A 25,251-nucleotide genomic window follows, 5' to 3' on the forward strand; every position below is an offset into this window, starting at 1 on the left:
GAGTCTTCGCGGGGGGCTACGGTTACCCTTCCAGCCGGTGATTCAAGAGCTATTGATTCGGTTGGGGGTGCACGCGTCGTAGATGTCTCCGTCCTTCTACCGGGCGGTCGTCGCGTGCCATATGATGCTCTACCGAGCGAAGAAGCGGGCAGTCACCGCCGACGATATCCAGGATCTCGTGGTCGTTCGCGGGGTCCCGGGGAAACCGGGCTTCTACTGCGCGTGCCCTCGGAAGCGCATCTCCATCGTTACCAAGGTTACCTCGAAGCACCGATACCCTTGGGTGTGGGTTTCCGAGTCGGCCTTTGGGTCCGCACCCTTAGCGTTTGGGCCCACGGTCGATTTTCCCTCCGTCGGGGACGTAGAAGATTCCGAACTCGTATCTGCGATCAAAGCGATCCCGGATTCGAGGCGGCATGGGTCACTGTTCGAGTCCCCGGACCTCATGGCGAGGACCGGGTGGTTCGTGCCTTGTGGCAACGTCCCTCCGTGCCTCGGTCTTGGCGTGGAGGTTGCGGAGGACCTTGTATCAGAGGCGGGGGGTTCGTCCGCCCCTCCCCCCGACGCGGGGGGTACCATCCGTTCACACGCTCTCGCGTTATCGCGCTCTCTATTGTATTAAGCTTATCGTGTGTATTCCAACTTACTGCCGTCTCTCTCTCTTTCAGATACAATGCCCAGACGACATCGGCCGCGCACACACGTGCCAACAGTGGCACCTATCGCTGAAGCCACGACCGTGGCTTGCCCCCGAGCCGAGGTTCGCTGCCGAGGGTCGCCGCCGCAGGCGGTGAACGAGGCGATCTCTTCTAACAAGTGATCTTCGTCGTCGATTCCCTTCGGCCCTCCCTCCGGCCACAAGCGCGCCCACACATCGACGGTGCCGGATGGCATGGATTCGATGCTCCTGACGGAGGCGGCGGAGCTGAGGGATCAGTGCTCCCGAGGGATTCTTGAGACCTCTGTGCGGGACTTCAAGGGTTTGCTGACGGCAAGTGATCTGGAGCATTTCAAAAACGGGATTGGCGATGCCCGAAAGGTACGATACGCCTGCTTATCTCATGCGTAACTGTTGAAATCGAGCTCGTCAGCTCGCCCTTCCGCGTCGAGCTCGTCCGCTCGCCCTTCCGTGTCGAGCCTGCCTCGGAAGTCCTCTCCTTGGAACTCATTCCTCATGGGAAATCGTCGCATTTATTTCTCATGTTATTTCCGATGTCTTGCTCTCTGTGTATATTTATTATTCTCTTTTTCCTAGAAGTAGTTGTTACACATGTATTTATTACACTCTCTCTTGTACCCACCTTATGTATAAATAGGTGATACAAATTAATATTAAATACAAGAAATATTCAAAGTCTCGGAACACTCTCTCTCTTCTCCGATTCTCTCTTTCTTTATCTTCTCTCTCTAAAACTTTAACATGGTATCAGAGCAGGGAAAATCAACCATCATGAACACCACTCAGACCACGCCCACTCAGTCGCAATCTGAATCCTTCTCCCAACATATCACGAGCCACAAACTCAATGTCCACAACTTCCTACAGTGGTCCCGATCTGTGCTCATGTTCATATCGGGACGAGGTAAAGATGACTACCTCACAGGCGTGGCCACATCTCCTGTGATCGAAGATCCGACGTTCAAGAGTTGGAAGGCCGAAAACAGCATGGTGATGTCCTGGCTCATAAACTCTATGCTCCCCGAAATCGGAGAAACCTTCCTCCTTTACCGAACGGCAGCAGAAATCTGGCAAGCGATTAGAGAAATCTTCTCCAACTCAGAAGATATGTCCGAGCTGTTTGAAACTGAGAACACTCTCCACGACCTACGTCCAAGAGAGATGTTTGTTACTCAGTTCTTCAGCTCGCTCACACATCTGTGGCAGAAGATCGACCTCTACGAACAGCACCAGTGGACCAGCTCCGAAGACTCAAAAATCTACCGCAGGATAGTGGAGACCAAACGTGTGTTTAAACTACTATCAGGCCTCAACCAAGACCTTGATGAGGTCAGAGTATGGATACTTAGTACAACACCACTACCATCTCTCCGTGAAGCCTTCTCCGCGGTCAGACACGAGGAAAGCAGGAGGAAGCTCATGCTGGGAGTTATCAAATCAAGCTCACTTCCAGGCTCATCCTCAGACTCGTCCGCCCTCACCACACATGGAGACGAAGTTCTTGCATCCCGCGTCTCAACAGAGAAACCTTGCAAACCTCGCCCCTACTGCGATCATTGCAGACGACCTAGACACCTCCGAGAAACCTGCTGGAAACTGCATGGGAAACAACCGAGCTCGAAGTCTACCCAAGATACTAAGGATCCTAACTCAGTCGGAAACTTAGTATCCACCTCGTCCGCTGCCTCGACCTCGACCTCAGACTCCTCTCCCTTCAGCAACGACTAGCTCGCTATTCTCCAGAAGCTTCTTCAACAAGTCCAACTCAGTGGAGAACACTCAGGCATTGGCCCTCTAGGTAACTCTCCTAGAGCCCTCAATGTAAGCTCAGAGAATCCCACAGCATGGATTGTTGACTCCGGTGCCACTGATCACATGACTGGTAATATAAATCTATTCACAACTTACTCCGCCTGCAGTAAAAGCATATCAGTCACCATCGCCAACGGAGCCAAAACTCAAGTCACTGGTATTGGTACCGTTGTCTTGACGAAGTCCATGAGGCTAGACTCGGTGTTCTTTGTGCCTCAACTACAATGCAATCTCTTATCTATGCATAAGATCAACCAAGACTCTAAGTGCCGAACTATTTTTTATTGAAGTTCATGTGTGTTTCAGGAACAGGTCACGGGGAGACAGATTGGTAATGCCGAGCTAAGCACCGGACTCTATGTCATCAAGCCAGATCAGCCCGCCATGTGTCAGCTCGCCCAACATTCACCCCAGTACAAAGAGATCATGCTCAATCACCTTAGACTAGGGCATCCAAATTTCATGTATCTCAAACAAATGTTTCCCTCTTTGTTTATCAATAAAAATATCAATTCCATTCAGTGTGACATGTGTGAGTTCGCCAAACATTCTCGAAGCTCGTATCACCCCACCTCGTACAAACCATCTCGCCCTTTTGCCACAATTCACAGTGATATATGGGGGCCCTCAAAAGTTCCCAATATCACTGGAGTTCGATGGTTCCTTCTCTTTGTTGACGACCACAATAGACTCAGTTGGATATACATGATGAAACAAAAATCTGAAACATCCAATCTATTCAAAACCTTTCACAAAATGATCCAAACACAGTTCGACACATCCATTCAAATTATCCACACTGACAACGCTCGAGATTACTTTAATTCTGAGCTCGGCGATTTCTTCAAAACACATGGCATAATTCACTCAGCTCGTGCGTTCATACCCCTTAACAAAATGGGGTAGCCGAGCGGAAAAATCGACACATTCTCGAGGTCGCCCGAGCCATTATGTTCTCCTCAAACGTCCCATCTCATTTTTGGGGAGAAGCTGTCCTCACAGCCACCTACCTCATAAACAGAATGCCATCTTGTGTCCTTGGCTATAAAATCCCATCTCAAGTCCTTCTAGAGAAATACCCTCACTGTTGACTCATCTCAACCCTACCTGCGAAAGTGTTCGGCTGTTCAGTCTTCACCCATTCTTATGGCCAAGGTAAACTTGAACCAAAATCGCTCAAATGCATCTTCCTTGGCTATTCAGGAACCCAAAAAGGCTACAAATGCTATGAACCTCGATCACAAAAATTCATAGTCTCAATGGATGTATCTTTTCATGAGTTCAGTCCTTACTTCGCCAATTCAGCTCGTCAGGGGGAGAATGACGAAAATGACTTCCCAAATTGGCTCATAATAAACCCAGAATTCAGCTCGCCTCAAAATCCGACCTCATTTGTCTCAGAACTTCCCAGCTCGCCTCAAAATCCGACCTCACATGTTCCAGAAATTCCTAGCTCACCTGTTCAAGAAATTCCCAGCTCGCAAGCCTCTGAATCCTCCATGCGAACTGAATATCACCCAGAGTCCGGTACAAGCTCGCGACCAAGATGACTCTCCGAACCTGAACCACGACACTATTGAAAAAGGTAACATCGAATCTCTAGACTTACCCATTGCATTGAGAAACCTCCTCGGTCGTGTGCTCAATACATGATGGCAGATTACGTGTACTATGGGAATTTATCTACGAGCTACCAAGCCTATGTGGCGAAGTTAGATGAAGGAAAAGTGCCGAACTGCATCGAGGAAGCCCTTCAAAGTTCCGAGTGGCGAGACGCAAGTCATGCTGAGATCCAAGCCCTCAAAAAGAATGATACGTGGGATATCGTCGAGCTACCACCAGGGAAGCGAACTGTTGGATGTAGATGGCTCTTCACCATCAAACATAATCTAGACGGCACAGTTGAGAGATACAAAGCCCGTCTTGTCGCGAAAGGGTACACTCAAGCTTATGGCATCGACTACCAAGAGACGTTTGCTCCAGTCGCGAAGTTCAATACCATCAGAATCCTCCTTTCACTAGCAACCAACTTAGATTGGCCTCTCATCCAGCTCGATGTGAAGAATGCTTTTCTAAACGGCGAACTGGAAGAGGAAGTCTACATGCAACTCCCACCAGGAGTTGACAAAGATCAAGGAGCCAACAAAGTCTGCAAACTCAAAAAGTCACTATATGGACTAAAACAGTCCCCTCGAGCATGGTTCGGAAAATTCACCAACGTGCTCAAACGTTGTGACTACGAGCAGAGTCAAGCTGATCCAACACTCTTCTCAAAAATCTCTACACAAGGCAAGCACACCATTCTTAGTGTGTATGTGGACGATATAGTTATCACCGGAGACGACTTGGAAGAGATCAGGAGGCTGAAGCAAACTTTGTCATCTGAGTTCGAAGTCAAGGACCTCAGCAGCCTACGATACTTCCTCGGCATGGAGGTAGCTCGATCAGAAAAGGGCATCTCTATTTCCCAGCGCAAGTACACGTTGGATCTCCTCAAAGAAACTGGCATGCTTGGCTGCAAACCAGTTGACACTCCGATGGATGGCAATGTGAAACTTCTAGCTCGCACCAACGAGGCCGCCACCGAAAAAGAAAGATTTCAGCAGCTCGTAGGAAAACTCATCTACCTAACTCACACGAGACCAGATATTGGATTTGCAGTGAGTATGGTAAGTCGATTCATGAGTAATCCCTCAGAAACTCACATGGACGCAGTCATGAGGATTCTCCAATACCTCAAATCTGCCCCAGGTACTGGTCTCTCCTTCAAGAAAAGACGAAGTCAAGGTGTCGAAGTATTCACAGATGTAGACTAGGCCGGATATTTTCCAGACAGACGATCAACATCAGGCATGCGCACTTACGTCTGGGGAAATCTTGTTACCTGGAGAAGCAAGAAGCAGTCTGTTGTCTAAAGAAGTAGTGCTGAAGCCGAGCTCAGCTCCTTAGCAAGTGGAGTATGTGAAGGCATCTTGCTGAAGAGAGTTCTCGACGACCTCAAGATCATCACCGAAGGTCCAATCAAGGCTCTTTTGCGATAATCAAGCTGCTCTCAGCATAGCCAAAAATCCAGTCCATCATGACAGAACAAAACATATCGAGATCGACCGATACTTCATCAGTGAAAAGATTGAAGAAAAAATAATCGATATGGAATACATTCCGTCAGGTCATCAGCTCACCGACATTCTCACCAAAGCCCTTCCGCGAGCAACCCTTTCCGACCTATGTAGCAAGCTTGACCTCCTCAACATATATAGTCAAGCTTGAGGGGGAGTGTTGAAATCGAGCTCGTCAGCTCGCCCTTCCGCGTCGAGCTCGTCAGCTCGCCCTTCCGTGTCGAGCTTGCCTCGGAAGTCCTCTCCTTAGAACTCATTCCTCATGGGAAATCGTCGCATTTATTTCTCTTGTTATTTCCGATGTCTTGCTCTCTGTGTATATTTATTATTCTCTTTTTCCTAGAAGTAGTTGTTACACATGTATTTATTACACTCTCTCTTGTACCCACCTTATGTATAAATAGGTGATACAAATTAATATTAAATACAAGAAATATTCAAAGTCTCGGAACACTCTCTCTCTTCTCCGATTCTCTCTTTCTTTATCTTCCCTCTCTAAAACTTCAACAGTAACCCTTATGCTTACTTCGATTATACGTATATCGCTTGTCTTTGCAGATGCTCGCACGTCAAGAGCGAAGCGGTTGCATTCTCCGGGATCTGCTGCGGCGCATGCGGATTATGGAGAAGGACAAGGAGAGCACGGCGGCCGCCAACGCTGACGCCCTAGCAGGAGCCCGTACTGCTCGAGAATTCCAAGCACTCGAGGAGGAGCTGAAGCGAGCTCGCGAGGAGTTGGCGACCGAGAAATTGCTTCACACGGCCGGGCAGGCGTCTCGGGAGAAGGCGGAGCAGGCGGCCGACACCTTCTTAGGGGAGCCAAAGAAGCTCCAGGCGGCGCTCTCGAGTCGGGACGAGGAGCTGAGCATCGTCCACGCCCGGCTGTCAGCGAGTGAGATCTCCCGGGTCAAGGCCGAAAGGGAGAGGGATACTTTGCGGGCGGAGGTGCAGATCCTTGCCGAGGAGAAAGACGACGCCGTGCAGTCCAAGACGGACCTGGAGGATGACTGGGACCTCGTGCTGGAGGCGGCCCGCTATGAGGCAGCCAAACGGGTCCGAGACGCGACCGTGAAGGATAACGTGTCTTGCGGGACCACGTTTTTCTTCTTCGACGTCATGTTTCCTCTTCTGGCCGGCGAGCCGCCCGAGGACTACCTGCGTACTCAAGCCCCCGCGGAAGCAGCTCAGTCGGTGAACCTCCAACTCGACGGAGAAGTCATCGGTGGGTTTGGCGCCCCCTGCCCCGAGGAAGATGAAGAGCAGATCGACTTCGGCTCAGAGTAGCCGGGTTTTCTTCGGTTTTCCGCGCACTTGTTTAGCGCTTGCGTCATGCATTCTTTCGGAATTTTGTTATGTCTTTCTTCCGTTAGAAGTTTGTCGTGTTCTTATACTTTTCTTTTTAGGTTGTTCGTACAACATTGTTCGCCTTAGTCAGCGCTTTTCTGTCTGTTATGCGTCTTATTTTCTCGACTTGACATGCTTTGCGTAATCGATTCGCGCGTTGTGATTGGTACGTGTCTCACGAGCCCGGCTTGCCTTACCTAGCATAACCTGTTTGCACGGCTTACTGCCGCACTTGGCGGCGAAGCTTCCCGCGGACGCTGGCTAGACCAGATTCGCCTGGCGGGTGCGACCTTCGGCCATTCATTCGCGACTCGTCGCCTGTCGGCGTGTGCGAGCTGGGTGGCCGTCGCGCTCGTCTTTCGGCGAGTACGCTACCTATCGGCTTGCGTATCGGGACGAGCTTGCAGTTTCCGGTGAGCGTGGTACTTGTAGGTACGCGCGTCACGTTTTGGGTTTTGACTGCCGAGATCGACGGTCCGGTGCGTGGACGTGATCTATCGACGCCCCATCGCCTATCGGTGTGCGGGGCGTGGAATTGCGCGAGAGCGTCGCGCGGGGGTCGGAGGTCCGGTGCGTGGATCCGACTTGCTGATATTTGGCTACCTTTCGGTGTGTAAAACGTGTCGTTGTGCGAACCCGACTAGACGAGGCGACGAGCTCGGCTAGACGACGTGACAAGTTTGACTAGGTGGAGTGACCACCTCGTAGTGACGAGGTGGCGACCTCGACTAGGCGAAGCGACGAGCTCGACCAGGAGCAGTGGCGAGCTCGACTAGGAGCTCGACCAGGCAGAGTGGCGAGCTCGACTAGGAGCAGTGGCGAGCTCGACTAGGAGCTCGACAGGGCGAAGTGGCGAGCTCGACTAGGAGCAGTGGCGAGCTCGACTAGGAGCTCGACCAGGCGAAGTGGCGAGCTCGACTAGGAGGAGTGGCGAGTTCGACTAGGAGCTCGACCAGGCGAAGTGGCGTGCTCCACTAGGAGCTCGACCAGGCAAATTGGCGAGCTCGACTAGGAGCTGCAGCGAGCTCGACTAGGAGCTCGACCAGGCGAAGTGGCTAGCTCGACTAGGAGCAGTGGCGAGTTCGACTAGGAGCTCGACCAGGCGAAGTGGCGAGCTCGACTAGGAGCTCGACCAGGCGAATTGGCGAGCTCGACTAGGAGCAGCGGCGAGCTCGACTAGGAGCTCGACCAGGCGAAGTGGCCAGCTCGACTAGGAGCAGTGGCGAGCTCGACTAGGAGCTCGACCAGGCGAAGTGGCGAGCTCGACTAGGAGCTCGACCAGGCGAATTGGCGAGCTCGACTAGGAGCTCGACCAGGCGAATTGGCGAGCTCGACTAAGAGCAGTGGCGAGCTCGACTAGGAGCTCGACCAGGCGAAGTGGCGAGCTCGACTAGGAGCAGTGGCGAGCTCGACTAGGAGCTCGACCAGGCGAAGTGGCGAGCTCGACTAGGAGCAGTGGCGAGCTCGACTAGGCTAAGTGACGAGCTCGAATGGGAGCAGCGGCGAGCTCGACTAGGAGCTCGACCAGGCGAAGTGGCTAGCTCGACTAGGAGCAGTGGCGAATTGGCGAGCTCGACTAGGAGCAGCGGCGAGCCCGACTAGGAGCAGCGGCGAGCTCGACTAGGAGCTCGACCAGGCGGAGTGGCGAGCTCGACCAGGAGTAGTGGCGAGCTCGACTAGGAGCTCGACCAGGCGAAGTGGCGAGCTCGACTAGGAGCAGTGGCGAGCTCGACTAGGAGCTCGACCAGGCGAAGTGGCGAGCTCGACTAGGAGCAGTGGCGAGTTCGACTAGGAGCTCGACCAAGCGAAGTGGCGAGTTCGACTAGGAGCTCGACCAGGCGAATTGGAGAGCTCGACTAGGAGCAGCGGCGAGCTCGACTAGTAGCAGCGGCGAGCTCGACTAGGAGCTCGACCAGGCGAAGTGGCAAGCTCGACTAGGAGCAGTGGCAAGCTCGACTAGGAGCTCGACTAGGCGAAGTGGCGAGCTCGACTAGGAGCAGGGGCGAGCTCGACTAGGAGCTCGACTAGGAGCAGTGGCTAGGAGCTCGACCAGGCGAAGTGGCGAGCTCGACTAGGAGCAGTGGCGAGCTCGTCTAGGAGCTCGACCAGGCGAAGTGGCGAGCTCGACTAGGAGCTCGACCAGGCGAATTGGCGAGCTTGACTAGGAGCTCGACCAGGCGGAGTCGCGAGCTCGACTAGGAGCAGTGGCGAGCTCGACTAGGAGCTCGACCAGGCGAATTGGCGAGCCTGACTAGGAGCAGTGGCGAGCTCGACTAGGAGCTGGACCAGGCGAAGTGGCGAGCTCGACTAGGAGCAGTGGCGCGATCGACTAGGAGCTCGACCAGGCGAAGTGGCGAGCTCGACTAGGAGCTCGACCAGGCGAATTGGCGACCTCGACTAAGAGCAGTGGCGAGCTCGACTAGGAGCTCGACCAGGCGAAGTGGCGAGCTCGACTAGGAGCAGTGGCGAGCTCGACTAGGAGCTCAACCGGGCGAAGTGGCGAGCTCGACTAGGAGCAGTGGCGAGCTCGACTAGGCTAAGTGACGAGCTCGACTGGGAGCAGCGGCGAGCTCGACTAGGAGCTCGACCAGGCGAAGTGGCTAGCTCGACTAGGAGCAGTGGCGAGTTCGACTAGGAGCTCGACCAGGCGAAGTGGCGAGCTCGACTAGGAGCTCGACCAGGCGAATTGGCGAGCTCGACTAGGAGCAGCGGCGCGCTCGACTAGGAGCTCGACCAGGCGAAGTGGCACGCTCGACTAGGAGCTCGACCAGGCGAAGTGGCGAGCTCGACTAGGAGCTCGACCAGGCGAATTAGCGAGCTCGACTAGGAGCTCGACCAGGCGAATTGGCGAGCTCGACTAAGAGCAGTGGCGAGCTCGACTAGGAGCTCGACCAGGCGAAGTGGCGAGCTCGACTAGGAGCAGTGGCGAGCTCGAGTAGGAGCTCGACCAGGCGAAGTGGCGAGCTCGACTAGGAGCAGTGGCGAGCTCGACTAGGCTAAGTGACGAGCTCGACTGGGAGCAGCGGCGAGCTCGACTAGGAGCTCGACCAGGCGAAGTGGCGAGCTCGACTAGGAGCAGTAGCGAGTTCGACTAGGAGCTCGACCAGGCGAAGTGGCGAGCTCGACTAGGACCTCGACCAGGCGAATTGGCGAGCTCGACTAGGAGCTTGACTAGGTGAAGTGGCGAGCTCGACTAGGAGCAGTGGCGAGCTCGACTAGGTGCTCGACCAGGCGAAGTGGCGAGCTCGACTAGGAGCTCGACCAGGCGAATTGGCGAGCTCGACTAGGAGCTCGACCAGGCGAATTGGCGAGCTCGACTAAGAGCAGTGGCGAGCTCGACTAGGAGCTCGACCAGGCGAAGTGGCGAGCTCGACTACGAGCAGTGGCGAGCTCGACTAGGAGCTCGACCAGGCGAAGTGGCGAGCTCGACTAGGAGCAGTGGCGAGCTCGACTAGGCTAAGTGACGAGCTCGACTGGGAGCAGTGTCGAGTTCGACTAGGAGCTCGACCAGGCGAAGTGGCGAGCTCGACTAGGCGAAGTCGAGGTCCCAATAGTCCGTTAGCCCCCCGAGTTTCTCGGGTACTCGCAGAGAAGACGAGAAATTGTTACAAAATAAAGTAAAGGTTTCGAAGCGAAGTGTAATTCGATTACAACGTTGAAATTGGAAAAAAAAAATTACATTCCCAGGCCCTTCGGCCGTACTGGAGATTAAAAAATGTCATTTCAAAAAATTGAAAATGGAATGACATAACAAAACATAGAGTAAGCGGGAACGGGTGTCTATTGGTAGTACCGCCGAAGGTGTTCCGCGTTCCAAGGGCGCGTGAATACGAGTCCTTCCAGGTTCTCAAGCTCGTACGTGCCGTTGTGGATGGCTCGGCGCACGCGGTATGGACCTTCCCAAGTGGGGCCCAAGACTCCCGCCCCTTGCACTTTGGTGTTTTGGAACACCCTCCTGAGGACGAGGCTTCCGTCGGTGAATTGCCGTAGCTTGACCTTGGAGTTGTAGTACTTTTTGACATTCCTCTTTTGTGCAGCAAGGCGGGTGAGGGCGTCCGCCTTCCTCTCATCTATGAGGTCCAGCTCGAGCCTGATCGCGTTGTCGTTGGCGGTTTCTTCGTATTCCTCGATGCGCAGGGTCGGCAGCTTGGTCTCGACGGGTACCACGGCCTCGACTCCGAACGCGAAAGCGAAAGGAGTTTCGCCGGTCGCTTTTCGCGCGGTGGTTCGGTACGCCCACAGGACCATAGGGAGCTCGTCGGCCCTAGCCCCCTTTTTCTCCTCCAGCTTCTTTTTCAGATTCTCCTTGATCGTTTTGTTGACCGCATCTACCTGACCGTTGGCTTGAGGATGGCGAGGGGAAGAGAAAGTCTTGCTAATGCCCAAACGCTCCCATACTTCTCGGAGGCGCGTGTTGTCAAACTGCTTTCCGTTATCGGTCACAATCGACGCGGGAATCCCGAAGCGGCAGACAATGTTCTTCCAGATGAAGTTCGTTGTGTTTGTCTCGCTGATCTTTGCCAGCGGTTCGGCCTCTACCCACTTCGTGAAATAGTCGATTGCCACGATCGCATGCTTGTACTCTCTCGGAGCCATAGGTAGCTCCCCGATGAGATCGATTCCCCATTTTACGATGATCGGACATAGCGGTGTCGGTGCTTGGCGCGGGATGTGGGCACCTTTGGCATTTGTCGCACCTTTTGGCCCACTCGTGGGAGTCCTTTTTCAAGGTTGGCCAAAAATATCCGAGCATCAGGAGTTTCAACGCCAAAGACTGTCCGGCGGCGTGGTTTCCGCACACCCCCTCATGCACCTCGCGGAGCGCCCTATTCGTCTCGACCTCGGTCAAGCAGCGGATGAGGAGCATGGAATAGCCTCTTTTGAACAGGGTGTTCTCCCTCATCGTGTATTTCGGCGCCAAGCTTCTCAGCTTTTTGGCCTCCTCTTTGTCTTCGAGGACGACTCCTCGCTTAAGGAATTCTACGAGCGGTGTCATCCACGAGGGAGGCGGAGTCTCTTCAACTACCCCTACGTCGCCTCTCGAGACGTAGGGTCGGGTCAGCACCTCGATCGGGACGCTGCCTTCGCCCTCCTCGTCTATCCCGGACGCGAGGCGAGCTAGGGCGTCAGCGTCTATGTTCGCTTCTCGGGGGACTTGGACGATCTCGAACCATGACAGTGCCTCTAGGTTCCTTCGGATTTTGGATAAGTACGCGACCATGTTCGGTTCTTTAGCGGCGTAGTCGCCTTTAACCTGGTTCACGATCAACTGCGAGTCGCAGTGGATGCGCAGGTTTTGGGTGCCTAGCCTGTCCGCCAGCTCCAAGCCAACGATCAGAGCCTCGTACTCCGCCTCGTTGTCGGAAGCCTTAAACTCGAACCGCAGGGCATATCTCAGTTTTTCCCTATCGGGATTTGTGTCACGACCCGCGAGCCGCGGCAGAGATCTTCCGTATCTTACTTGACATAAATAAAATTCATAAAAACTTTGGTGGAAGCGCTTCCAGAAAACATTTTCTAGAAAAACTTTTAAAATATTTACATAAACGTCTCAAAAATATGGGTGAATTTTTCGTTTTTCTCAAAACATACTATTTAAAACTTCACAAACAAAAGACTCGTCTTTTAAAAACAAAACAGATTTATTCGCCCTTGACTTAGCCACAGGTCGGCAGCCGTACATACACACGCCTACTTACTTACCGGTTTCGCTGATGCTCTGCTCAGTCTTCTTTGGCCTTTCATTTATCTACAATATCAAGATAATAACTGTGAGTCGAAAGACTCAGTAAGCGGATATCTACATATCTAATGCACAATGCACATAACACATAAACAATACATAACATGAGTTCATATCTTTTCATAACTTGCGGAAGTATCGGCTTAGGTCCCGATAAATCCACCTTACTTGAGAATCAATCGGCTTAGGTCCCGATAGATTCATCCTGCTTAGGAATCACTCAGCTTAGGTCCCGAGAGATTCCTTTTACTTAAGAATTCACCAGCTTAGGAGGACGAACCGTCCCTCAACGAGCCACTGTTGTGCTTACAACCACCTCCGGGGTATGATCCCGCCATCCAAGACTACATTGCTCGGTGTAAGCACTATCTCGTCGGCGGATAGCAACACACCCAAGACTACATGCACCGACAAGGAGAATATGGCGCCGCGGCTTTCGAGGGATTAAACGAGCTCATAAGTCGGTGCGAAATCAACCAGGAGAATCAATTTCAGTTCCCTCCATATCCTCAATACACATACTATCCGGCCCAAGCACCGCAATGCCTCCGCATATGGCACCTCCTCAGTACCCGGGACCACCACCACCACAACCACCTGGGAAAAACAACAACGGAAACAAGTAAATTTTTTTTAATGTGTTTTTTGAACTCTTCTTAGTTTAATATTTGTTTTCAAGTTTTTTTATATGTGTGAGACTTAAATATTTATGTTTTTATGAGATTGTTTGATACTCGGTTCAGTTTTTATTTGTTTTCAAGTTTTTTATATCTGTGAGACTTAAATATTTATGTTTTTATGTGTTTTATGAGATTGTTTGATACTCAGTTCAGTTTTTATTTGTTTTCAAGTTTTTTTTATATGTGAGACTTAAATATTTATGTTTTTATGGTTATTTGAATTTGTGTTTGCTATTATTTGTAAGTAAAATAACTCAGAAATCATTTCCCGGTGGACTTTGGAACTCTTTCGCCGTGGCCACATATAGATTTCGCCGCTGCTTAATAGTTTGGCCGCGGCCAACAACATACGTGGCCGCGGCCAACAACATACGAGGCCTCTGGAACTCAGTTCGCCGCGGCGACCAGAAGACGTTGCTACGGCGAGACATGCACAACGGGACGGTTTGTCCCGTTGTGGAACACATTTCGCCGCAGTGAAATACATACTTGTCCGCGGCGAGGTGAATTCCCAGGAATACACGACCTTTGGAAGTCATTTCGCCGCGGCAACGTATTATGTTGGCAGCGGCCATACTACTTCGCCGAGGCCAATACTGTACATTGCCGCGGCGAAACAGTTACAGAGTCTTGGGATTTCTGGGGAGCAATCTTGCCGCGGCGACGCCTTATATTCGCCGCGGCAAGATGATGTCGTCGCGGCCAATGGTATACTGTGCCGCGGCAAAAATGCACAACGGGATAGTTTGTCCCGTTGTGGAATACAATTCGCCGCGGTGAAATATATACTTAGCCGCGGCGAGATGAATTCCCAGGAATACATGACCTCTGGAACTCAGTTCGCCGCGGCGACGTATTATGTTGGCCGCGGCGATACTACTTAGCCGCGGCGAAATATATACTTGGCCGCGGCGAGATGGATTCCAGAAAATACATGACCTCTGGAACTCAGTTCGCCGCGGCAAAGTAGTACACTCGCCGCGGCGAATTGTTATGGCCGCGGCCATACTACTTAGCCGCGGCGAAATTATACTTGGCCGCGGCAGGTTGTACAATTGGTCGCGGCTATGTGCAGTGTTGGTCGTGGCGAAATAACATCTACACAAATAAATAACCTTAAAAAATATATATCATAGAAGAAAACATGAATGTATCATAATCTGAATCTTAAAATACATATTGTTTTTTGGTGTTCAAACAAAAATAGGATTGATATCCGAACGAAGTAAATGAGAAACATCATCATCATCAAAATTTTCAATCTCTTCATCAACAAGTGGTAAGCCAGATGTGAATGGGGGTATATTAGACATGTCTTCGTCTTCATCTTCGTCAATATTTCTCGCTTTCATGTGAACTACCAATGACAAGTCTGGATTGACGGGTTCTGATACGTAAAACACTTGAGTTGCTTGTGAGGCCAAAATAAATGAATCATTCTCGTAACTTGTACGCCGAAAGTCAACAATTGTAACTCCGTCTTTATCAACTTTAACATGATTGTTGTCGGTCCATTTGCACTTAGACAAAGCGATTCGCAACCCACAATAATCAAGTTCCCAAATGTCTTCAATGTAACCATAATAGTTCATGAAAGCTTTTTTTGGATTTTTATCCTTTGCCGAAGAAACATGTAATGCTTCAGGAAGTAATGTGACACCACTATTTTGAACGGGATGTTTGTTGTCCCTTTCTTTGGTGTAAAAAGTAAAATAATTAACAGACCAAGCAGTGTACCTTGTAACCATTGAGGAAGGCCCGCCAGATATTTTGCTCAACGTTTCCGAATGTCCAGATTCTCGAAATAATCGTTTTCCAAGCCACTTCTGAAACAAACGATTGTGCTCTTCTTGTAACCATTTTTCATTTTTAGCTTTTTTTGGATCATTTGCTCTCAATTCACCCAAATGAATATCCACAAACGGCGTAACTTCGGAAACGTTATGCAAAACATGGAGACTAGCTTGCTCCCACTCTTTCCGATTGACGCTAGAATAAGTACCTACAAATAACCACTCTTATAAATAGTTGTCCTTTCATTAATATGTTAAATACACAAAAGAAAGTGTCACAAAAAATACCTATAGACAGAGCTTTTGATTCATGACTTGTGTTGTTTGGCAACCCAATCGCGTCTGCATTAGCTAAATACTCCGAACAAAATTCAACGGACTCCTCTGCTATATAGTTTTCCACTATGCTCTCTTCCGGCCTATTGTAGTTCTTCACATAACTCTTCAACACTTTCATGTAACGTTCGATTGGATACATCCAACGTAAAAATACAGCCCCACATAATTTCACTTCACGTACCAAGTGAACAGTAAAGTGAATCATGATGTCAACAAACGAAGGTGGGAAAATCTTTTCTAACATGCAAAGGGTTTTAACCAACTCCGATTGCAGTGAATCCAAGCAAATAGGATCGATAACCTTCGAGCAAATCGACATCACTCTCTCCTCTGTCTTCTTCTTCCTCTGCCGCCCTCACTCTCTCATCTCTCTTCTTCTTCCGCCGCCCTCACTCTCCCCTCACTCTTCTTATTCTTCCGCCACCATCACTCTCTCCCCTCTCTCTTCTTCTTCCTCCGCCACTCCTCCTTCTTCTCCGCCTCCCTTCTTCGTCTTTCAAACCCACTCTTCACAAACCCATCCATCACAAACGCCAAACATCCCCACCTACACAAGCCGACGTCTCCGACCACAACACACAAACTCCATTGACTCCCACGCCCCGTGCTCGTCGTCTTCACTCCGGGTAAGTGTGTTTTTTATTTAATTTGTACTTTTATGTTGAAATTAGGTTAGAATTGTGTATTTGTGTCTAAATTAATGTTGGATTTGAGTTAGAATATTTGATTACATTGAGTATGAGTTGGAATTGAGTTAGAATATTAGATTGAATTTCGGTTTGAGTTTGTGTTGATTTGTTTTGAATTGAAATTGAATTTCGGTTTGAGTTTGTGTTGGAATATTAGATTGAATTTCGGTTTGTGTTTGTGTTGATTTGTTTTTTCATAGATTATGTCTACTACCTCCACTAGTACCGTTAGCGGTAAACGGAGATCCACCAATATCGATGGTCCCGGGAAAAGAAGAAATACTCTTATGCCCAAGGTTAATAAGTGTAAAACTCTTGGTAGGAAAATAAATGTATTATTTGATTAAAAAAATCAACCAATGATTAAGGAGGGAGATGAGTTGTCGAGTTATTTCGGCGTTTTAGCTAGAGAACACGTTCCGATTACGATGCTCGATTGGAGACTAAAAGAGCATAAACAACTAAAAGAAAGGATTTGGAATGAAATATGTGAAGCTTTTACGGTTCCTATAATATATAGGCATAATTGTCTTATGAGAGTTGGAGAAGCGGCGAGATTATTTCGACACGAGCTATACAACGATCATGTCAAAGATATCCTCAATGATCCAAGCGCCTTGAAGAGGCCGGAATACGTTTTAAAACGCTATGGAAATATCACCGAAGAGGATTGGATAAAATTCGTTGAGTATAGACGTTCCGAAGTGTTCAGCAAATCATCAGAAAATGGGAAAGAACTAGCCGGGAAAAACGTGTACAAATCTAGAACCGGTCGTAATGGATATCGCAAACTTGATCAAAAAAAGGTTAGATTTATTACATGTTTCATTTTGTTATCCTTGTTTTGTAATATAGCATTTAATTAATTAATTTGTGGATTGTTTGATATATAATATATAGTATGAGGAAACGGGTCAATGGCCTACAAAGGAAGTATTATGGGTTGAGTCGAGAATGAAGGACGAAATAAACTACAAGGATGATAAATGTAAGTCAATGGGAGAAAAAATCGTAAGTTTTTTCATTTTGAAATCATCAATTAAATATTATAATCTTATTAACAATGAATTATATGTGAAGGGAAAGTTAACTCAAGAAGTTACGGATGAGTCAAAGGGAAGTGTCTTGCAAGACGCTTTGGGAACTAAGGAACATTCCGGTCGTGTTCGTGGACAATCTAAATACTCGTCAAGTTTCAATTCCGTATCTCGCCCTTCAAACTCGACCGATGAGGTAACTAAGTTACGTCGAGAAATGTGTGAGTTAAAAACTTTCATCATGAAAGCTTTAACTCAAAATGGTTTGAGCCTCCAAGATGCTAATGACGAGTTGCCGAGTGTTCTACATCCCACAAATGAAGATGTTGAGTATGAAAACATTGTTGACCGTGAAGAGATGGCTAAATGTGATGATGAAGAGATGGCTAAGGGTGGTGATGAAGACATGCCTAAAGATGGTGATGATGACATGGGTAAAAAAGCGACGTCTTTAGGTAATTTTCAATTTTTTAATACAAGGAATAAAGTTAAATATTTTTGTACTTTTTTTAATAACATTAGTGAATTTATTAGATAAACAATCTCAACATGACGTTTCCGTGGATCTCAATGTTGGTGTCGTAGAGCGTTCGAGTGTCGATCCTCTAATTATCGACAAACCCGATAGTGTTCGAGCAAGTTGCTCAATGAATCCAACCACGCCGGTGACACCGTCTTCGGATGACAGTATCGAATGCCTTCTCCTCCTTTATGATTTTGCGAATGGAGGCACGGTTCATGTAGCAAATGGGCGAGCGTACATGAAAGCCGAATCCGTTCATTTCTCATCTTTGGAGGATGTAAACGTACGAGTGAGCGTTGCGGCGGCTTTGATGAAGAAAGCTTTTTTGCCGATCCGCACCGATGAAGCCAAGACTATTGAAGAAGCCGTAGGGGGGTTAGTTAAGTGGCCAAAGAGATTAGTAGAAATCGAAATTGCAAAAGAGAGTCGCGGCCCGGTGGTCACACAAGCGTTGAAGGTCGGTGGTGATAGTGAACCTAGCCTCGAAGACGATAAGAAGATTTCATACAAATTGATTAATCCAAAGTTTCGATTGCTAGCACAACATGCCAACCGAATAATGTTACCGAAAGGGGATTCAATCAATGTCAAAGTTTGTGCAAGTATCGCCGTAGTGCCTATTCCGGTGACGTTTGAAGATATAAGAGAATTCCTTAGATACGAGGAAATTGGCGCATCGTGCATCACAATTTTCATGGGGTAAATATTTCTTTTATATGTTTTATCTTCTATCAATATATAATATTTCATTTTATTAACTAATTCAATTTTTTTTCGTAGTTATCTACAATCCATATTATGCAAAAATAAGCGGAGTGAAGTAATGTGTTTTGTAGAAGCGGGTTTGAGTTACTACCTCCAAACCAACAACGATGAGGCCCATTTGTCCGAACGAGTCAAGCAAATCGGCAAAATGGTTAGAAATGTAAAACCAAGACAACTAGTTTTGATGCCGTACAATTTAAATGGTCATTGGATGCTTGTTGTCTTCGATTTTTGGAAAGATCAAGCGATGTTCTTCGACCCGTTGAAGAATAAAATCCCAACCGATTTCAGAAACTTGATAAAAAGGTAAATTAATAACATGTTATTTGACATATTTCGTTTACACCAATATTTGTTTTCTAATTTTTTATTGTTGTGCGTATAAGGATTTTTTTGGATTTCAAGCTTGAGAACCAAGGAGCTCGAGACAACGGCCAATCAACTTTAATCACTTGTGCTTCGGCTCCTAGACAAATCGGAAACACGGAATGCGGGTATTATGTCTAAAGTTATATGCGTGATATTGTTGGAGTTGGTCTAGATAAACTACAATTGAAGAACAATTGAAGAAGTCATATACACCGGATAACTTAGAAAAAGTTCGAGAAGAGTGGGTATTATACGTAGAAACTTTTATAGAATGTGAATATTAGTTTGATTTTGGATGATGTAGATATTTTGTTTTATCTTTTGGATGTTTTTGGATATATACTTTGTTTTGGATGTAATTGATATGTTTTGGATGTTTGGATATTTGGTTTTGGATATATTATTTCATTTTCAGGTTTTTTAATTGGAAAACTGTAAAAATAGCTCTCAGGTCCAAATTGGCCGCGGCGTGTGATATTTAGTGCCGCGGCAAATTTTCCTAGGAATACAACTCGCTGCGGCGAAACGTATACCTTGCCGCGGCGAATATTTAAAAAAAAAATCAACACCAACTCGCCGCGGCCACGTTACGTGTTCGCCACGACGACTTATTCCACAACGGGACAATTCTACCGTTGTGGAATACCTCGCCGCGGCAAACACGAAACGTGACCGCGACGAGTTAGGCGAAAAAAAAACTTTAAGTCGCCGCGGCAACTTGTATCATTCGCCGCGGCGACTAATTCCACAACGGGACATTTGTCCCGTTGTGTAATATTTCGCCGCGGCGAACAATACACGTTGCCGCGGCGACTGAAATAAATTTGTGGAATTTTTCCACAACGGGATAATCCCGTTGTGAAATCATGGACATTTACACAACGGGACGAGTCCCGTTGTGGAATCATTACTTTTCCACAACGGGACGAGTAGCGTTGTGGAAATATTCCACAACGGAGGATTCCACAACGGTACAGAACCGTTGTGGAAGCTTTCCACAACGGTTCTGTACCGTTGTGGAATCCCCAGTTTGTACTAGTGAAAGGGTAATTTTGTCTTTTTGCACATGGCATGCAATGAATGTCAATAAATTTTTTGACAATGTCATATGATGACATATTATATCACACGGCCATAACATGTTTATTGGGCCTTGTGAATTAATTTCATTTCATAGAATTTTACTTGAAAATTCTTAATGGGCTTTTCTTATGTTGTCATGAACAATTAAAGAAAAACCTAGAAAGCCTTTCTAGAAGGCTTTTGGCCGTCCAACCCAAGTGAATGGGAGACCAAATTTCGTGCAGCCCTTAGTGTGAAAGAGAGATTATTTTGTGCATTAATGTATGAAGATACTTGCCAAAAGAAAAAGAGGAAACAAATTTCCTCTAGGAGGAAATGACATGGGCGGCCAAGGCAAGCAAAATAGGAAACAAATTTGCTTCTAGATGCCAAGGCTTACACGCCCAAATGAGAAAAGGAAATAAGGAATATTTCCTCATGAATATGTGATATTCTATAGAAGAGGAAACTACCTTATTGAAGGTAAAGCCTCTCCTATAAATAGGGGCCTTATTCTTCTCATTTTAATTCATCCAAAGTTTTAGAGATTGAGAGCTTCTCTCTCTAGACTTGGCCGCCCCTCTCCTCTCTCTCTCTAGTTAATTTCGTTTTATTGTTTTGGCACCTAGGTCCTCATTTGATCTAGAGTTTAGCTCTGCGACTTCAAGACTCGTTCTTAAGTCCTAGTGTTTAAAAGTGCCCACACACTAATTCCTTTTATTTCGAGTGATTTAGTGATAGAAACTTTCGTGGTTGCTCGAGTTGCAAGGAAAGAAACAGAGACGTGCTGAGAGGGAGACGAACGTTTTCAACCTTCTGAAGGCTCATCAACGTTCAAGCTTCTAAAGAGGTTAGTAAATTTATTATTCTCATATTAGTTTTATTTACATGTGCTTGCACTTTGTCTAGGTTAGTAAAAACTGTTTTACTTGAAAAAGAAATTTTTTAAAATTCCGCCGCTTAACGAAGCGTTAAACTTTTTCTTAAACCCTAGATCAATTCCAACAAAGACAACCTTTGTCACCGATCGAGGTCTCTACTGTTATAAGGTCATGCCTTTCGGCCTTAAGAACGCGGGAGCAACATACCAGCACTTGGTAAATCGGATCTTCGCCGATCAAATCGGCAAGACAATGGAAGTATACGTGGACGACATGCTCGTTAGAAGCCTACTGGCAACCAATCACGTACATGAACTAAGGGAGAAGTTCACGATCATCCGCCGATATAAAATGAAACTCAATCCCAACAAATGTGTGTTCGGGGTTGAATCCGGGAAATTCCTCGGATACATCTGTTGTCGCACGAAAATGAACAACTATTAAAACCTCGGGCGGTTCGATCCAAGGCCGGACCAAGAGTGTGAACTCGATAGTCTCGAGCTAGGGTTTTCTCCGATCAATCCGCCTCTCGGGAGAGGTAGGGGGTGAGGAGGAGGAGTGACCGTGCCTTGGTTGTTGGCTGCCTACGTACCCGTGTGTGGGATCAGGTCAGAACGTAGTTCAAGCGTGTAGGACGCAGTATGAGGCGCAGAGCCTTGGTGGAGAGGCGTGCTCAACAAAGGAGACGAGGCACGGAGGAGTCCTCGGCGATGTCTCAGAACTTCGGAGATCACGGGCGCGAGAGAGAATGTGTGTTTTCTCTCTTTTGGAGACGTGGAAGACTCTAAGTTAAGAGTTCCTTGTTGTGGCGGAGATTACGGACGCGTAGGCGATTCCTAGTCGGAAATGCAGGACGCGTAGGCGATTTCTTGTCAGAAATGGCGGACGCGTCTAGGGTGCTAGACGCGTAGGCGATTTTCAATAGAAAACCGTTAGAGCACTCGTGGGCCCAAGATTAATCGCTCGATCAAGAGAGGCGGCACTCGGGAGTCCCCGGAAAGCGCTTCAGAATCTCCGAGAGCGAGAAATCGTGGAGAATCCGCTTCAGGCCAAGGATGGCATCTAGAGAAGCGGAGAGAAGTCTAAAGTTCCTTGAGAAAGAATGGGATGGATTTCCCCTCAATGAGAGGGGGTATTTATAGGTGTTTGGGGGCCTTAGGAGGCTCCTTTTTCGTCCATGTGGGACTAGGAACGCATGTGGCATCAAGCGGAGGCGCACGGCGCGCGCGGCGCACAAAGAGCGGCGCACAAAGCGCGGCGCGCGGCGCGCGGCGCAGGGGGCGCGGCGCGCGGGTCATCTGGCGCGGCGCGCGGGTCATTGGACGCGGCGCGGGATGCGCGGCGCATGGAGCGCGCGGCGCGCGGTCTTCCTGGCGCGGCGCGCGGCCTGTCTGGCGCGGCGCGCGGGCTGCTGTGCTTGGTTGGCCGGCGCGGCAGCGCGCGCGGCGCATGGCCCGCCTCGTCGGGCTCTTGCGGGCCTTCGAATACCATTCTTGCCACATGAAATATGAAGGTTTCAACTTGGCGAGAGTGACTCGATTCGAGGAGCGACTCGAGGCTCGACTCGAGGAGTGAAGCTCGACTCGAGGAGACCGACTCGAGGCTCGACTCGAGGAACAACCCAAGGCTCGACTCGAGGAACGAAGCTCGACTCGAGGAGACTGACTCAAGGCTCAACCCAAGGAGCGAAGCTCAACTCGAGGAGCCGACTCAAGTCTCAACTCGAGGGGCTAGGCTCGACTCAAAGAGTCAAGAGTTTGGGCGAAGGCTTGAAGACTTGCCGCTCTTCAGGACCTCCGGCCTGACCATCGGCCCTTTGAGCGACGTGCCTTCTTGGCGTCTCGGGTTTTCCGAAAACGACCGACAACATTAGCCCCCCAAGTTCATTGCTCGGGAGGCCCCGGGCGGTGAACTTTTAGTTGTTTTCGCCGCGTGTTTGAGGAAAATATGCTTCCCAGGGCTTCAGTGTTGCGAGGCCTTTGTGATTATAAAGAATACTCTCACAATTGTAAGTGCCCTTTCTCGCTTTTCCGTCTTTGTCGACACGAGTGTGTGATCGACACGTGGAGGAGGATCCAAGCGGATAGGAGACGTAGCTCGACGTGGGCGAGGCAAACGCGTTGGCGTCCGTCGCTCTAGCCCTGGAGCAATGGGGATATGCGTGCACAAGTAGGGCGTGCATTTATGTAGAGGCGTGCCGGCGTGTCGCGGCTTATTGATCTTTGGGCGAGGTCATGCCCAAGTCTATCTTCGATGGCGTTTTGTTTGATGATATCATCAACCCGGAGTCCATGGGACTCGACGGTGACTAGCAGGGTGACGATTGTGTAATCGTGACCTATTAGGGGAAGATCATGGCTTCCGTCTCGGCCAGCTTGGAAGGCGACTGCACTTTTGCATTTTGCAAAGGCGTGCTCATTCCGAGGTCTCGAAGACGGAGGTTGATGCTGCGGGCTGATGCTTCGAGAAGACGGAGCGGCACCTGGCGGAAGGCTCTGCTGCACCGGAGGGCTTCGACTGCTCGGGGATAAACGCTAAAAGTTTGACCACGCATCAAGCATAAGTCGGCCTCACGGGGCATCCGCCATTCCCGCCTTGGTGACGCTTCTTCGTCTGCGTTCGGAAGATCGGCCCTTATTCCCCAGGCGCGAGCGCGGGTCTCTACCTTGGCTGACCTGTTCTTCAGGTCGCTCCAGGCGTTTGTTCGAGGAGTGGGACTCGACTCGAGGAGACTGACTCAAGGCTCGATTCGAGGAGCGAAGCTCGACTCGAGGAGACTGACTCAAGGCTCGACTCGAGGAGCGAAGCTCGACTTGAGGAGACTGAATCAAGTCTCAACTCAAGGAGCGAAGCTCAACTCGGGGAGCCGACTCGAGTCTCAACTCGAGGGGCTAGGCTCGACTCGGGGAGCCGACTCAAGTCTCAACTCGAGGGGCTAGACTCGACTCAAGGAGACTGGCTGGACATTAAGGAATATGACTCTACTCGAGGAGCGATGCTCGACTCGAGGTGTATGACTCAATTCGAGGAGCAAGACTCAACTCGGGGAGAATGACTTGATGAGAGGGGTGATGCTCAACTCGAGGGGGATGACTCGAGGAGAGTGACTCGACTCGAGGAGCATGGCTCGACTCGAGGAGGGCGTGACTCGACTTGAGGAGGATGTCCTGACTCGAGGAGCAAGGCTCGATTCAAGGAGAGCGGCTCGACTTTAAGGAGCGATGCTCGACTCAAGGAGAATGGCTCAACTCAAGGAGAGAAGCTCGACTCGAGGAGGATGACTCGTCTCGAGGAGCAGAGCTCGACTCGAGGAGAATGGCTCAACTCGAGGAGCGATGCTCGACTCGAGGAGGATGACTCGTCTCGAGGAGCAGAGCTCGACTCGAGGAGAATGGCTCAACTCGAGGAGCGAAGTTCGACTCGAGGAGAATGGCTTGTCTCGAGGAGCAAAGCTCTACTCGAGGAGACTCGACTCGAGGCGCGAAGTTCGACTCGAGGAGAATGATTCGATTTGAGGAGCAAGGCTCGACTCGAGGAGACTCGACTCGAGGCGCGAAGCTCGACTCGAGGAAGATGACTCGACTCAAGGAGCGAAGCTCGACTCGAGGAGACTGACTCGACTCGAGGAGCGAAGCTCAACTCGAGGAAAATGACTCGACTCGAGAAGCGAAGCTCGATTCGAGGAGGATGACTCGACTTGAGGAGCGAAGCTCAACTCGAGGAGACTGACTCGGTTTGAGGAGCAAGGCTCGACTAGAGGAGAATGACTCAACTCGAGGAGCCAGGTCTCAGCTAGTTCAGGCCGAGCGAGGTTCTTGCTCAGAGGCGGGTGTGATTGTGCTTAGTCGGCGGTGGTGAAGATGACATGAGTTGCACCTTGTATGGCTGTTCAGGTGCGTTCCGATTAGTCATCATACACAGCGCCTTGCATTGACTCAAAGCGCGTCATTAGAGACGGCTGCGTGCGTTGTTTTAGGCATCGTAGGCACGTCGTGAGGGATGGCCTAGATGCGGCATGTAGGTTACTTAGGTGTGTCACGTGGGACGACTCGGTTGCGCCATGTGGGCGTCTTAAGTGCGCCATGTAGGCGTCTTAGGTGCGTCATGTAGGGGTCTTAGGCTGCGCAATGTAGGCGTCTTAAGTGCGCCATGTAGGCGTCTTAGGTTGCGCCATGTAGGCGTCTTACGTGTGCCATGTAGGCGTCTTAAGTGCGCTATGTAGGCGTCTTAGGTTGCGCCATGTAGGCGTCTTACGGGCTGCGCCTTTACGCGTCTTACGTGCGCCATGTAGGCGTCTTAGGTTGCGCCATGTAGGCGGCTTTGGTGCGTCGCGAGGGACGACTTTAGCCTGCATCTCTGGGATGTCTCTTGGGCGCGCCGCGGGGGCGTCTTTAGCCTGCATCTCGGGGATGTCTC

This window comes from Urtica dioica, chromosome 4 (genome assembly GCF_054948205.1).
Source record: "Urtica dioica subsp. dioica isolate 48M chromosome 4, U.dioica_male_clone48M_v1_H2, whole genome shotgun sequence".
NCBI lineage: Eukaryota > Viridiplantae > Streptophyta > Magnoliopsida > Rosales > Urticaceae > Urtica > Urtica dioica.